This window comes from Castor canadensis, chromosome 3, assembly GCF_047511655.1.
Source record: "Castor canadensis chromosome 3, mCasCan1.hap1v2, whole genome shotgun sequence".
Taxonomy (NCBI): domain Eukaryota; kingdom Metazoa; phylum Chordata; class Mammalia; order Rodentia; family Castoridae; genus Castor; species Castor canadensis.
In genome coordinates, this window is record NC_133388.1 from 151,833,074 (window position 1) to 151,848,890 (window position 15,817).

The 15,817-nt window shown below is 36.4% G+C and overlaps 1 pseudogene; it reads left to right on the top strand.

The window, feature by feature from the left end:
• The first annotated feature begins 14,310 nt into the window (after positions 1-14,310).
• On the top strand, positions 14,311-15,005 carry LOC109690125 (small ribosomal subunit protein eS24-like; annotated as a pseudogene).
• The last annotated feature ends 812 nt before the right edge of the window (positions 15,006-15,817 follow it).

The window sequence follows — 15,817 nt, forward strand, 5'->3', positions numbered from 1 at the left end:
CTGCATTTCTCCTACTTCTTGGCTTTTCTCTCTAGCTCCTCTCCAGCCATAAGCTCCTTCCAGTAACACATAAACCTGGACTTTTCATAGTAATAATTAAGTTTATCTCTTTCCACCTACTTCCTTTCTCCTTCCTGTTTCCATTTCAGACAGATTTCTTTTCTTACCCCCTACCCCATTTTCTAAAGTAAATGGTAAAATTTTTAAAATTACAGTCATATGCAATATACAAAGTGAAATTAACCCCCATCATGTGAACCATGATTCACAGTCTGGTGATTAGGTTTGTTTTTCCATAAACTAATTACAGATTAAAGAAACAAAATTTGCCTCTTAAACATTTTTTGGCTATATAACTTATAACTTCCATCTTTATTTTAAACCACTGTATGTTATTCCATTATATAAATGTATCAATATTTAACCTATTTTTTGTTGATGGATATTTTAATTTTTCTAACTTTCTGATATTAGAAGCAACACTAATAGGTGTGTATACTTTTTAACATTTTTAAAGTATTAACGTACATATCTAGAAATTGAACTTCTTGGATCAAAAAGTATATATACTGATTAGCATTTTAAATGTTAGTGAATATTGGCAAATTCCCTTCTAAGAACCTGTATTGATTTACACTCTCACAAATACCTACATGGATTATGGCCAGATTTCTTGAAAGACTTGACTATTGCAGTTTTCACTTTTGTACACCCCTAATCCTTCAACCATTTAATCTGGTTTCTATCTGAACCACTTCTCTGAAATTAATCTTGCCCCAAATGACTAACACATCATCTTATTTTCTAAACCCAGAGGAACCTTTTCAATCCTGTTCCTATCTGATGTAGCTGACCACTCTCTCCTTTCTTTGCTAATGGTTCTCTTCCCTTTGTGACACCAGACATCCTTGTGTTTTCTTCCTATGTTGTGATCCTTTCCTGGTCAAGTGATTTAGATATTTAGAATGAGCCTTCCCATGTCCTTTCTCTGTATCATTTCCCTGATCTACCTGATCCCCCTCCATGGTCCTAATTATCATCTAGACATCCACAACTCCCAAAGTCAACCCTTTCTCCTAAACTCCAGACTCACTTCCTACTAGACCTGCCCACATGACTGCTAAACAGGAAACTCCACATTCCAGAACTGACCTTAGCACTCTTCACTGAAACATACACCCCAAATGATTTTTTTCTTATGTTTCTTTTCCCTGAAAATAATATCAGCATCTATTGAAAAGTTTGTTTCTCTGTCCTTCTGCTTCATATTCCCTATACTCTCAAGGCCCCACCATTCATACCCACTAAGTCACAAGACGTGTGGATTCTACTGCTAAAATGAATCATCAAACAACACAGTACCGCCATACTTCAGAACAGCACCTCTTTACCAGCTAACTATCAGCTTAAACATTCATGTGGTATTTAAAAAGTAAATCCACCCAAGTCATCCTGTGACTTAACACACTGGAGTGCTTTCTCATTATGCTTAGGGAAGAAAAATGTATCTACAAGATCTGAGCATGCAGATCTCTCTAAAGCCATGCCACACCACCCTGCTTGCTGCCTCCTCTGGGGTTCACTTCCTTTCAGAAAGGGGATTTTTCTTTACAGGGATCTTCTTCTAGCCCTTCAAGTCTCAGCTCAAATCTCATTCCCTCAGTGAGGCTTTCCCTGAGCACCATATCTGAAGTAGAGATCCAGTTACTCTCTCTTATATCACCCTATGTGTTTCTTTAGTACCATATCTTGAAGTGCAAATATTTTATCTTGAAATTCAAATATTTGGCTTCATTTATTGTCTATTTGCTTTATCATGAATAAATTTCATAAGGATAGGCAGGAGTCATGCCTGTCTTATTCTAAGTACTTTTACAGCTAGCGTTTCCTGGTAGTTCAAAAAAATATTAAATTTGAATTGTTCCCTTCTCTAATACATTTTCCACACGGGATCCAGGTATAACAATGGGGTCTGTCTCTTCCACTTCATACCAGCCTTTTATGGGTTTCTATTGGTGATAAGACACAAAAACCTCTAAATTCTGGCTTCTGCTTTCCTTTGCTTCCTCTTCTTTTCCCAGATTCTTCTGTTGAACTCTACTCACTCAGGCTGTCAGCTGTTCCCATAAACTTAAGATAGCCTATGGGGCTCAGCCTTCTCTGATTCCTATTACCATTTGTCACTTTTCCTTTCAGGATATTGTAAACTTTTCTGAAAGATATTACCTTTGAAATCTACCACTGAGGCAGCCTTACCTGACCCTAGGTTATGGATCTCTGCCCAAAGGCATAGTTTTCTCTTCTCCACCTAGTAAATGCCAACAAGATCCAAATCCTAATCCCTGGAACCTGGGAATTTTCCCTTATACAAAAAAAGAGATTTTGCAGATGGATTAAATGGAGGAACTTGAGATTGGATTATCCTGGATCTTGGGAGTGCACCCTAAATATAGTCACAAATGTCCTTAAAGAAGAAGGGAAAGGAAGAAAGCATGTGATTCAGGAATCAAGGAAAATTTGAGGATGTTATGCTGCTATCTTTAAGATTGAGGAAAGGGCCAAGAGAATGTAAGGAATGTAGCTCTAGAAGTTGAAAAAGACAAAGAAACTGTTCTTCCCCTCAAAACTGTCAGAAACAACCAACCTTGTAGACACCTTGACTTCAGCCTAGTGAAACTAATTTCAAACTTCTAAACCCAGAACAGGAAGAAAATAAATCTGTGTTATTTTAAGCTACTAAATTTGTGACAATTTGTTATAGTAGCAGTAGAAAGCTAACAAAACTGCCTATTACAGTTTTAACTCCTTGCTTTACAATCACCTGCTATTGGTCAGAGCCATACTAAACAAGAACTATACCTTCTTTACAGTAACTTTCAATAAGCCTAGCAGAATGCTTGCCCACAAATGTGCCCAACTGATATTTATTAACAATTATTAAGTAAATTATGACCTATTTCCATAATTTTACATCACTAACATGGAATTATAGAAAAATATTTAATGTCATTAAAAAGTGAGTCGATCTAGTGAAAACTGCAACTTTTCAAAAATATGTATCCTATGATTCAAAATTCATAAATTATGGATATACTATGTGTAGAATATTTAAAAAATAGTAAGTATAATCTTTAGGTTATGGGCTTTGTGATTATTTTATTTTAATATTTTTGGCTATCTGTATTGAAATTTGCTTCTACATTGAAGACGTTTATTTTTTTAGTAGAAAAAATATTATTTTAAAATCAATGCTCCCTAACAATATTTAAACTAACATAAGTCAATATTATAGTACTGTTTTTTTTTCTCGGTGTTGGGTATAGAACCCAGGGCCTCAAGCCATGTCAGGCACCAGTTCTCCTGAGCTACATTTCCAGTGACAATATCACTCTTAACAAGGTAAGTATTTTTTAATGTCCTCTTTTGTATTTTAATTATTAACACATATTAATTGTAAAAATTAATGGGTTTCCTTGTGACATTTACATACATGCCTATATCCTGCCTTGATTATGTCCATCTTCCCTTCTGTCTTCTCTACCTCCAACTCCTGGTTCTCTTCCTTCCCCTTCTTTGAAAGTCCTTCTGCCTTCAGATCATCTTTCTTTTGTTGCTTAGTTTCAAAAAAAGAAGAAGAAGAAGAAGAAAAACATTTGCAATACTGTACTTGTCTTTCTGTGTCTGGCTTATTTTGCTTGACATGGTATACCCTAGTTTCATCTATTTTCCTTCAAATGACAGAATTTCATTCTTCTTTATGGCCGAATAATATGTGTGTATATACCATATTTCCTTTAACATTCACCTTTTTATGGGCACCTAGGCATATATCTTGGCAATTGTGAATAGTGCTGCAATAAACATGGATATTCAGGAGTCTGTTTCATATACTGACTTCATTTCCTTTGAATATACACCTAGGAGTGGGATAGTTAGATTATATGGTGGGTTTATTTTTAGTTTTTTGAGGAACATCTACAGTGTTTTCTGTAGTGATTACATTAATTTACATTCCCACAAAGAGTATATAGGTGTTCCTTTTCTTCTGTATTCTTGCAAGCATATGTTATTTTTTTGTTTTTTGATAATGTCCATTCTGACTAGGGTGAGATGGAATCTCAAGATAGTTTTGACTTATATTTCCCTGATAGCTAAAGATATTGAGTTTATATATATTTATTGGCCATTTAACAAAGTAACTTCTTGCACAGGATATGGAAGTAGTAGCAGACTGTATGTTCAAACCAAAAATAGTATTACTTATCAAACAGTACTGCTCATTAAAATGTCTGTATGTTTATCAAACCTTTTCAGACAATTTTACAAATATCTTAGTTCCATAATCAAAGAAATGGACATGTATTGCCTATATAAGCACAGAATACTGAAAATGTACAGATGTTGGAGTAATCAGACCAAAACCAATGTACTGAAAAATCAAATAAATTATACCAAGATTTTGGTATGAAGCAGGTATTGTTATCATTTATTGACAGATATTTACTGAGTACCTGTTGTTTATTACTAAGTCCTGTGGTTCAATGGTAGCAAATAGAGGCAATATCTCTTTCATTATAGTAAATCTTTTCATTATAGTAAATCAAATAGACAATAAACAAAATCAGCACATGAAATAATTGCAGATTGTGATTAAAGCTTTGATGATCAATGGGGATAATAATAGTGACTAATTGGGAAATTTACATTAAATGCAGTAATTGGGAAAGGTCTCCCTAAGGAGATGTCATTGAAATTGACTCCTAAATAAGAGGCAGTTGCAGCCTTCCTAAAATATGACCGGTAAATAATGTAACAGAACAAGAAATACTACATCACAGATGGAAAAGGCATTTTTTTCCCCTGAGAAATGAAAAGAAGGCCAGTGTACCTGGAACAGTAATAAGAGGAGGTAAAGAAGAACAAGATTATGCCAAGCTTCATAGGGCAGGGAAAGAGAATGCACGTGATCTCAAGTACAAAAAGAACTTCATGCAGAGTTTTTAGAAGAGTAATGGTGTGATAGGTTTGAATTTTTAAAAATCACAAAGGCAGCTGGCCATGTACAAATATGAATGAGGAAGGTTAGACTAATTAGAATACTATTACAATGATCCAGGTGGGAAATCATGCTGACTTGGATGAGGACCTTGGCAGAGGGGATAGAGAGAAATGAAGTCCAGACTTCCATATTGGCTATGAAAATATGGGGTGAGAAGGATGAAAGGGGCCAAGATGAGTCCTAAGGTCTTTAGCTTTAAATCGTAATTGAATAATAGTTTGTTTCCTGAGATAGAAAAAACTGGGAACAACCAGGTGTGGTAAAAAAACGTCAAGAATTCATGATGAGGTAAATTAAGCTTGAAATTGGAGTGAAAAGTCCAAAATATCAAACACAAGTCTGTGATCAAAGAAATTTGAGTCAGATAGGGAAATTTGAGCAGATTGTGGTGGTACACACCTGTAATCCCAGCACTTGGGAGACAAAGGCAGGAAGAGCTTCTGCATTGTCATGGGTGATGGAAGATGACTGAACACATCCTCACTAAGTCAATTAAACAGTCTGCAAATGGAAGATCAGATAGATCCAGTAGCTTCTTCATAGAAAAAATATGATCAATACTTATCATCTCTAATCTTTGCAGATGAACTCTTTGGAATTAGTATACCTTTACCTACAAGGGGAAAATATCGTTCTTTGCTAATAATGTCTCTTTCATCTTGCATACATGTAGCATAAATAATAATCAAGGAATTACACTAATACACCTCTACTAAAATGTCCTTCAGCAATAACAGCCATATTTAGCCAAAGGAATTGGCTTCTAGAAGTCAAGCTAGTAGGACTAAGACTTAGAAAGAAAACAAGTCCAGTGAATCATTTGCCAAGTAAGAAATTTTTAGATTCCCAAGGAAACAACTTTAGGATTTCTCTTTTTCACATTGGTAAAATCCTTCATTAACCATAAACATTTTCCATAGGGAAAACCACATCTCCTTTCCTTTCTTTTTATTTTCTGTCCTTCCTCACTCCTTTTCCCTAAATACAGACACAAGATTCTATATGCCCTGTTGTATTGAAACAATGCTGAGCAATTAGACACAATGCTCTGGGCTTTCCAATTGCATCACGAGCAATACAACTCCAGTTTAGTTAATCAGAGAACTCTGTTGAGAACACAGACAGCTCTCTGAGTCAGCTCATGGAGCACTGAAATTAGATGGGGCAGGGAGCCCATGACTGGGTTTTCCCCATAAGGAAGTTTAACTGTATCTTTCAGTAACCAACCACAATACCTTTTCAACAAGCAGTACACTTTTTCTTTCTGGAATTTCTAAAAGCTTTTCTTTAAAAACCAAGTAACATATCTAATATATTTATATATGTGAAATTTTTGGTTATCTTTCAAATGCTTCTTTACTGATTTATGATGTGAATACAGAATGAGAATGTGGTATAAATGGTCAAATGTTCTGATTGTTCAAAAAGATATAAACACATTGGACATAATACAGACATATTTTCCTGCACTTTAGAAATCAGAAATGATATTCCATTTGTGGACATTGTATATTTTTATGATATGTAGTTTATTGATATAAAACTGAGTAACCTCATGTTCTGGGGATTTATGCTGTGCCTAAGCCACCAAACCTTAATTTTTGCCTTAATAAAATGGAATCAAACTATACCACTTTCTGTCCCATTTCTATAACTGTTTTTGAAAGTTCTTTCACTACTACAATCGGCTTTTGTTAACTTTCTGCTCAATGAGTTTGCAACAGTGATTCATATGGTATGTCCAGTCTGGATAAAAGCCTTTTTAACCTTAAAAAATAAAGACTGTTTTCAAAGACTCGGACAAGGCTTTTATACATTTGAATCCAAGTAAATTTACATTGTGAAGTATTATAATTCTAGTCAATGACACATATGCAAAAATATTTCCTTAATTATTTGAATTTCAAAAATAATTTTGAAAATGTATTTGTATGTTAATATAGAAGAAATGCAGTAACAGTGAATGAATTAATGAATTTACTAAATCACATGAGAAATTTTCAGTAGCCATGGGATATCCTACAATGCTACCAGAAACCAACCTACCCTTTGACAGGAAAGGTTTTTCACTAGAAGACATTGAAAAGATCCCCAGTGTGGTTTTTCTAAGTAAAAAGGAAAATCATACACATTTGCCTCAGATGACTGCCATTGCTAGATTTCTGGACTTCTTGGTAACATACCCTTTGCCTAACAAGGAATGTAATGATGGAATTTACTATTCATTCATTTTATAAATTGTTAGTGAACCCTGAACAACTATCAGAATGGTTCTACAAAGTAGGAATGGAGTGAAAATGGTAAATTTCCTGTCTTCAAAGGCTTTACATTCTAATGGAAGGGAAAGACAAGACACAAACAAGTAAGCAATGGATGAATGTGTCTAAGAGAATAAAATCCCCTCAGACAATGAGTCATGTTACAAAGAAACTAAAACAAAATAATGAGTTGCAGAGGAATTTAGGGAAGTACCTACTTTAGATTTAAAAATGGCCAAGGTACTTCTGTAAAAAGCAAGTTTAGAGAGATTCTTTGACGAAGGGAAGGAGCATGCCTGGTGAATGTTTGAAGGTGGAGTTACTAAGGTAGAACAAAAGTCAATGGTCCAAAAGGGAGATAAAGAGACCAAAAGGAGACCGTGTTACTGGATGGTAGTCGAGGAGGACTCCAGATTAAGAACAGAAGCAACAGTAGTGTGCAGAGCTCAGAATCAAATAGGACTTTTGGGAAGGAGTTTAGATTTCATGTCATGTGTAATAGAAACCACTGGATAAATTTAAGCAGAGAAATGATGACTTTGATTTATGTGTTTCATGGTCACTAAGGCTGCTGTGTAGAGGATGACTGTTAAGGGACAGGAACAGGGAAAGACTAACAATATTCTAGGCCTTTGCACATACTATGTCCACTGTTTACACCACTCATACCATTCCCACTGTATGTGGTTAACCCACCTACTCATCTTTCAGGTTCTTAATTATCAATTCCACCAAGCTTTTCCTGAGCCCACATCTTAGAACCATCCAAACCGCTTTTCATACTCCCGTAGAACTGGCCATTATCTCTATTGTATTGGAGGTACTCATATTCTACTCTCAAGTTTCATTTAAATTGTAAATACCAAGTATCTCTTATCCAATGTTACACTCCAGAACCCAAAGCAACCCTGGCATGTAGTTATCACTCAGTATTTCCTGAATGAATTCAGTGAAGGTCAGGTACTAGCGATGACTGGGAATCTTCAGGGTTATGGTGAGAACTGATGTCTTTTGTCAAGAAGAAGTCCAGTGAGGAAGCCTAGAACCCACAAGTGAAGGTTGGTTTTTGTGATTGCTGTTAATTTTCATTTGTTTCTGTAGCAAATTACCAATACTTAGTAGCTTAAAACGACACACATTCTCACACTTCTTTTGGTCACAAGTCTGACAGAAGTCTCCAGGGCTAACATCCATGTGTGGCAGGGCTGCATTCCTTTGTAGAGGCTCTAAGGGAGACTCCATTTCCTTCCTCATTGCAGTCATTATCAGAATTCATTTCCTTGCAATCATAGGACTGTGGTCCCCCTTACATGCTGCTGGCAGCTGAGGGTTGTTCCCAACTTGCAAAAGCTTCCTACACTTGTTGGCACCTGTCTCCTTACCTCCAGGCTCAAAGCCAGCAAGAATGGACAGAATTCCCCTCACACTTTCTGGCTCCCCTGCCTGCTTTTTAGATAATCCAGGGTAATCACTTTATTTTAAGTCAGCTGATTAGCAACCATAATTCCATCTACTTCCATCTACAACCTTAATTTCCTTAATTAACATATTCACTTTAATGTGATGTATTCACAGGCATAACAATAGGATGCAGATTAGAGAAACCAAAAACCCCTTCCACACTGTTAATGCCTCAGAATTTTTTCTTTTATCACCTAACAAGGATAGGAGAATACTTTTTCTGTAATAGGGAACTCAGTGACTCTTATGTGGCTAGAAATATGCTTGTAGAGAAAAAGAATATATTTGACTTCTTCAAACAAAGACTATACCAGTTGTTTTTAGTTTGGGATGACAAATTTTTAATGGAAGAGAAAAGGAGGGAGGAAGACAGGGAGGGAGAAAAGAGACAGGGAGGGAAGGAATGGGAGAGAGAGAAAGGGAGAAAGAAAGAGAAAGAAGAGGTCTTGGGTAAACGTCTCTCTAAAGAAAGTCACCATCTTTTCCCACAACAAAATCTTCCATTTGGTATTCTTGGACCATTCTTCAAAAATTGTAACAGTATATCTTTCACATATATTCTTCACATTTTTTTGTACTTCTGAACCTACAATTGGCCATATCTTTCTTCATTCCCATTGTGACTGCCACTTATCTGATGTGGTTCATTATGCCACCCCAGACATCATACTTTTTCTACTGGCAAATAAAGCTGGAGTTCTTTTTTTTTTTTTTTTTTTTTTTTGGTGACACTAGGGTTTGAACTCAGGACTTTGTGCTTTCTAGGCAGATGTTCTACCACTTGAATCATACCTCCAGCCCTTTTTCCTTTTAAATATATTTTTCAGATAGGGTCTTATGTTTTTGTCTAGACTGTTATCAGACTGTGATCCTCTTAACTGTGCCTCCTACACAGCTGGACTAACAGGTATGCATCACCATATCTGGTCTTCCACTGAGAATTTTTTTAAGTGGAAAAAGTGAAATTTGCCCCTCTCTCCCAGATTTGTTGATAAAGAAATCAGGGAAACAACAGTATGGGAGTATTGTGAAGATTAAATGAGTTAATACATGTAAAGCTTTTAACAGAATTTGGCATAGTACTATGGTTGCATATATGTCTCAAAGGCCCAAGTGTTAAGAGGCTGATTTCCAGCCTGTGGCACTACTGGTAGATGGTACAATCTTTAAGTGGTAAGGCCGGTGGAAGGAAGTTAGGTTGCTGGGGTGGGGGCATAGCCTTGAAAGGAGTATTGAGATCCCCAACCCTTCCTCTCTTTGCTTCCTGGCTACCATGAGGTGAGCAACTTCCTCTGCAATAGACGCCCACCACAATGTACTGCCTTGCTATAGGCCCAAAACAATGGGGCCAATTGATCATAAGCTAAAACAGAGATTTCCTCTTTTTAAATTGATTATCTCAAGCATTTTGTTATGCTAACAGAAAGCTTGCTAACACACAAAGTAATCATAGTTCACTCACCATAATTCTTGCCTTTGCACTAACTTCAGATTGTAAAGAAACACTCGCTATTGTTGCAATTATCAACCAAGACCAGATAATGCATACTGGGACCTATCAGACGGGTGCCTCACTTCCCTATAGCAAGTTGGGATGGACCCATAAAAATATGCACAGGATTTTCTGGTGTATTCTACTACAGCCAAAGAAGTAAACAGGGTCAACAGATAGGAATTTCTGAGTTCTGTCTAAAGATGTTTTAATTACTAAATCAAAATCTGTGACCAGGGTGGTTTACAAGGGCCTTAACAAATTAATGGGGTGCTTAACAAATTAAGACTGCGACTATGAATAATTCACATGGAGAGGCAGGCTGATAAGAGTTATATCAGGAACTAATTATGTCCACAATATCCTATTATGGACTGATTTCACTTCTTTTCTTTTTTAAGCTTTTATTTCCACCTTTGAGAATATTCCAGCATAGATATACCTAAGCCTGATTCTCAACTCACCAGTTTCATAAATAGATATTCTAATTTCCTATAAAATCAAAGAAAAATATTTTGACAGAACATTGTGGCCTAATGTGGCTTTATAGATGTATAATTAAGTACCTGAGAGGAAATGAACCTACAGAAATGTTTGCAAATACATATGATGTAGGTATTAATTACTTTTTTTTAGGTTTTAATTGGATAACTCAGAGTTCCTTGGTATCTTTCTACCTAAACTATAGAGATCAAGCTAAATTTTGCTATTATCTGTTCACTTTACCAATTTCTTAAGTAGGACAGACTCCATTTTATTTCATTTCAAATCTCTATGTTCTTAGATTAGTGCTAAAAGTAAACTACAGATTCTCAAGAATGAGTTTTTTTTCTATTAATGATTTTCTTTTCTTATTCTCTCTCCCTTCTCAGACCCTCGGTAATAAGGTCCTAACCACGTTCAGTGGCCAATTCCTGTTACAATGGGCATGTCTTGTTTCAGTGGACTAAATCCATCAATTATAGCACCCAGGTGAGAAAAAACAAATATGTTGGAGCTATTGATGCTTTTAAGGCTTGGCTAAGGGAAAAACAATAGTTTCTAATGTTCAGTGGTGCTAAGGAACAGCAGCCAAACTGTCTGATGACTTCTTGATCTTGTTTTCACCACAAACCTATTTCAGGAATCAAATGTTAAAATTGGGACTTTTTTTTAGTTCCATTTATCTTCGTCTAGTTCTACATGAATATGATCATTTTAAATGACTCATCTTTTCCATGATGTGGGAAAGCATGCAGCAGCTCAGTCACATCACATAGTGCACATAGTTGCTGGTCAGGATAATTACATAGCCAAGTACCAATGTGGAAAAGTGCTGAGTGGATGAATACAAAGGGCAAGGAGCCAACTGATGACCACAGCAAAGCAGGCTGCGAAAAATCAATACCCAAGCATACTGTCTTCCCCAGTGTGCTTAAAATCCCTGCATGTCTACCCACTGCAGGCTCCTGGCTAGCCATCGTACCTGTCTTACAATTAACTAGAATAGTAAGCCGAAAGCTGCTCAGCCAACTAATTGAAAAGAGAAAAGAGGATATTAGGGCATGGGTGATTTAGAAGATTGGGGGATTAGGTTTCCAGTTTGTGACAGTGAATAGTAACAATGGAGTAGTTCTTACATTCATTTGAGTCTGGTCTATTTTTATTGAAAGGATAACAACAAATTAGCTTAGCTAATTTTATTGCATTTACTATAACAAATCCTGTGACATTGTTGCTGCTGAGGGAATCATTATTCTTGTCTTGGAGCTGGGTAAACTGGCTCATTCAGAGTGATGCAATGGGAATCCATAAAAGACCACATGCTAGTAAGTGGTTCATTCTCACGTCCACTGACTCCAGCTCCCATGACTTTCCACCATGCGACACTAGTGGTGAGTGGTGAGGTCTACTTTCCAATAAAAGAAATGATTTGGCTCTAGTTTTTCATTTGCTTGTGATTGTCTTATCTAGTGGTTGCACTAAATCTTATCTGGTATCACTTGGTTCTGCCTGTCCTCATCCTACACTTCCTCTTACTAGTGATTAAACAAAATGGCCGATACAATCAGATTTCCAGTCTTCCTGTCTTATTCCTGGCCTTTTGCAGAAGTAAGGAGGGTAAAAAGTACCTCCTTTTGAGTGCCATCTGAATTCTTTCCCCTTCTTGCTATTCATATTTACATAGAAATACCAACTGCTGTGTTTGTAGAACATCTAGCCGATGACAGTTAAAGACATTCATTCTTTACCCCCATGTACCAGGCTGTTTTGTGTGGGCTCAAGAGAAAGGCATCTCCCCTGCAGTTTAAGCATGATCTATGTGGAATAATTAATACTAGCCCCTGCTTAATATATGTAACTTTGTTGTATACCTTAGAGAAACAACAGTTGTTGGTAAGCAATCTTCTCTTGTTCTACTCCTTTTCCTATGTTCATATTGAGGCAAGCTAGTAATAGGAAAAGAAGCGGTGGGACTTGACGATAATATGAAACTCTTTTTCAGTGCATTTCACACTAATCTCCTTATCTCAGCCCAATGCTATCCTTTGCAGATGTAAATTTCTTTCCAATTGCAAATCTGTTGCAATTATAAGACAGAAAGCCTTGAGGACATTCCACCCTAGATTACCTCTCAGGTAAAAGTCCTTTGCTTAAAACATGAATATTGATTACACCTCATATATGTAATTAAGATATCTGAGGGTTAGCATAAATGCATGCCTCAGAGTGCCCCATATTGTATGACAAGACCTTGTTAATCAAATGTGTCAATCACCTGAGCCCATCCCACAAAGAACACCCAGATTTCTCCCACTGTTTTTCCTTTCAATTTATAAAGGCCTTTTGAAACAAAGACAAATGTGTGTGCTTCTATCCCACCTGGCTGGGGCCCACCACTGCTTTTTCTTGTGGCAACTTACCCTCACTTTCAATAAACTTTACTGCATTTTCATATCTTACTTGAATTCTTCTCTTGCAGAGACACAAGTATCTGAAATGTTCTGACGGGAGAGCCTTTAGAGACCACCCATTTGTAACAATATTATCTGAGAACATAAGAGGGGTGCATCTAAAGCTTCTTAAATCAGACTGGAGGTGTGATTCAAGAGGTAGAGTGCCTGCTTTGGAAGTGTGAAGCCCTATTTTTGTGCAAACAAAAAAACTTCTTAAATCTATGAGAGACATAAGCCTAGGACTAGAGATTGACCAGAGACAAACAGGACATGGAATCTAAACCAATACATGCCTCATTCCGTTTTCCTTACTTTTTTTTTTTCATTATTGTTGTTCTGGTAGTACCTTGTGACGTTTACCTCTCTCAGTTTTTCTACACTCCTTTTTGTTTGATGAGACAATCAAGAAGCAAGGTTACCTCTTCTGGAGTTCCTATTAGGGTTTCAAGAGCTTTGAGTCTGTAATCTAAATTGCATGCTACCATTTGTTTTTCTCCAATAAATAATTGTGAGTGAAAATTTTCTTTTTCCCCTGCCTGTACACTGGTTATAGTAACACCATGCTTTAGTTTATATTTGAGGTTTCAGTAACTGTTGTTGTTTTAGGATTTTGAGAAAAAGGAAAAGGGAAGTGGGTATACAGAACTGATTTCTATACTAACAGAGTCATTCTGCTGGCTCTCTTTTAACCACAAAAGTAGACAGTGCAGTCATTCATTTTTCTAAATTCATAATTTTCTGTTTTAGCTGTCCACATATTTGAAAAGGATAATGAATAACAAAGATTTATCTTAATCTTTATATCAATTTGGACCTATTTATACTTCCAAGTCTAAAAGAGAGTTATCTACCATAGCTAGGAAAACTCTTTTCAATGCATTTATATTTCACCATCACTATCAACTCAGTGAAAAATAGATTACTATTAGCAACTACTGAACGGTGATTTTTGTTTTTTCTAATATATGGTACTGTCCTAATCAGTTTTTCATATATGAAGATTTATTTCTATAAACCATTGAAAGGATGAAAATTACTTTTCTTATTGAAAATGTTTATTTCTTACTCCTTTCCTCCCTGGTTGCCCAAGGATCAGCCGCCATCATGAATGACACAGTAACTATCCGTACCAGAAAATTCATGACCAATCATACTTCAGAGGAAGCAAACAGTCATCGATGATCTTCACCCTGGGAAGACAACAGTACCTAAGACAGAAATTCATGAAAAACTAGCTAAAATGTACAAGACCACACCAGATGTCCTTTTTTTTTGCGGTACTAGTGCTTGAACTCGGGGCCTTCACCTTGAGCCACTACACCAGCCCTTTGTGTGCGTGTGGGTATGTGTGTGTGTGAAGGGTTTTTCTGAGACAGGGTTTTGCAAACTATTTGCCAGGACTGGCTTCAAACCTCCTGATCTCTGCCTCCTGAGTATCTAGGGTTATATGTCGTGAGCCACCAATGCCCTGCTCAGATGTCATTTTTGTATTTGGATTCAGAACCCATTTTGGTGATAGAAAGACAACTGCCTTTGAATGATTTATGATTCCTTGGATTGTGGGAAGAAAAATGAGCCTAAACACAGACTTGCAAGACATCGCCTGAATGATAAATAGTGAAAGGCACACAAAAATAGGTTGAAGAAAGTCAGGGGGGCAGCAAAGGCTACTGTTGGTACTGGCAAAAACCCAAAGGAATAAGGATTTTACAATGACTTTAGCTGCAATGAATGTGTGGGTTTTTCCATGAGGATTAATAAACTGTAAACATCTGCATTAGTTATGGGTTTTTCATGAGGATTAATAAACTCAACACTTTCATGTGTCTGGCTCTTTGAAACAAAAAAAAAATTATTTCTTGGAAACACTATAGGTAGAAGATTTTGCTATCTTTTCTACTTATGTAGCATGTCCTTATAGAAAACTTCAGTGGATTGTGGTATTGAGAATCTCAGATTCATAATAATTGCCACTCATTAAGTATTTACAATGTGCTAGACGTGGTGTAAGGATCAGGATTTCATAAATAAGTCACACACAATTCTGTCCCCAAAGAAATCATGCCAAATAAGAAAAATTGTTTTATTCCCAATTTGGAGGTAATTGGAAACCAACTTTTAGTGCAAAATTAGAATTATCTTCATTCTGTAATAACATGGAAAAGGTGCAAAAAGTGTTTCTAGAGAGGTCACCTGTCTAGAGTCAGCTTCAAAATTAGGTAAAGGTAAGGACACACATAGACAGTTCAGTTTAAGGGAACATGTGCAAATCATCTCACATATTTGTTGAAGATTAAGTAAAAGTAAGAAGAAATAAAACTTTCTAAGAATTATATGAAGAGAAAGATAAACTAACCAACAATTATGATCAGGTATGATCAATTTTATAAGGAAAGTGACCAAAAAGACCAAAGAGTGCACAGAGGAGCGCTTTTGCTCAGCTCTGCTGCTTAGAAAGGCTTTCAGAACAATGATTCAGGTAGCTGAGTTTTAATGAACAGGAATTTCCCTATGGCCAGAGAAAGAAGGCACAATGACAGTCGACAAAAGACTACATAGGAGAAGTTATAAGATATAGACTGGATAATTTGTAGTTAGTTATTGGGCACTT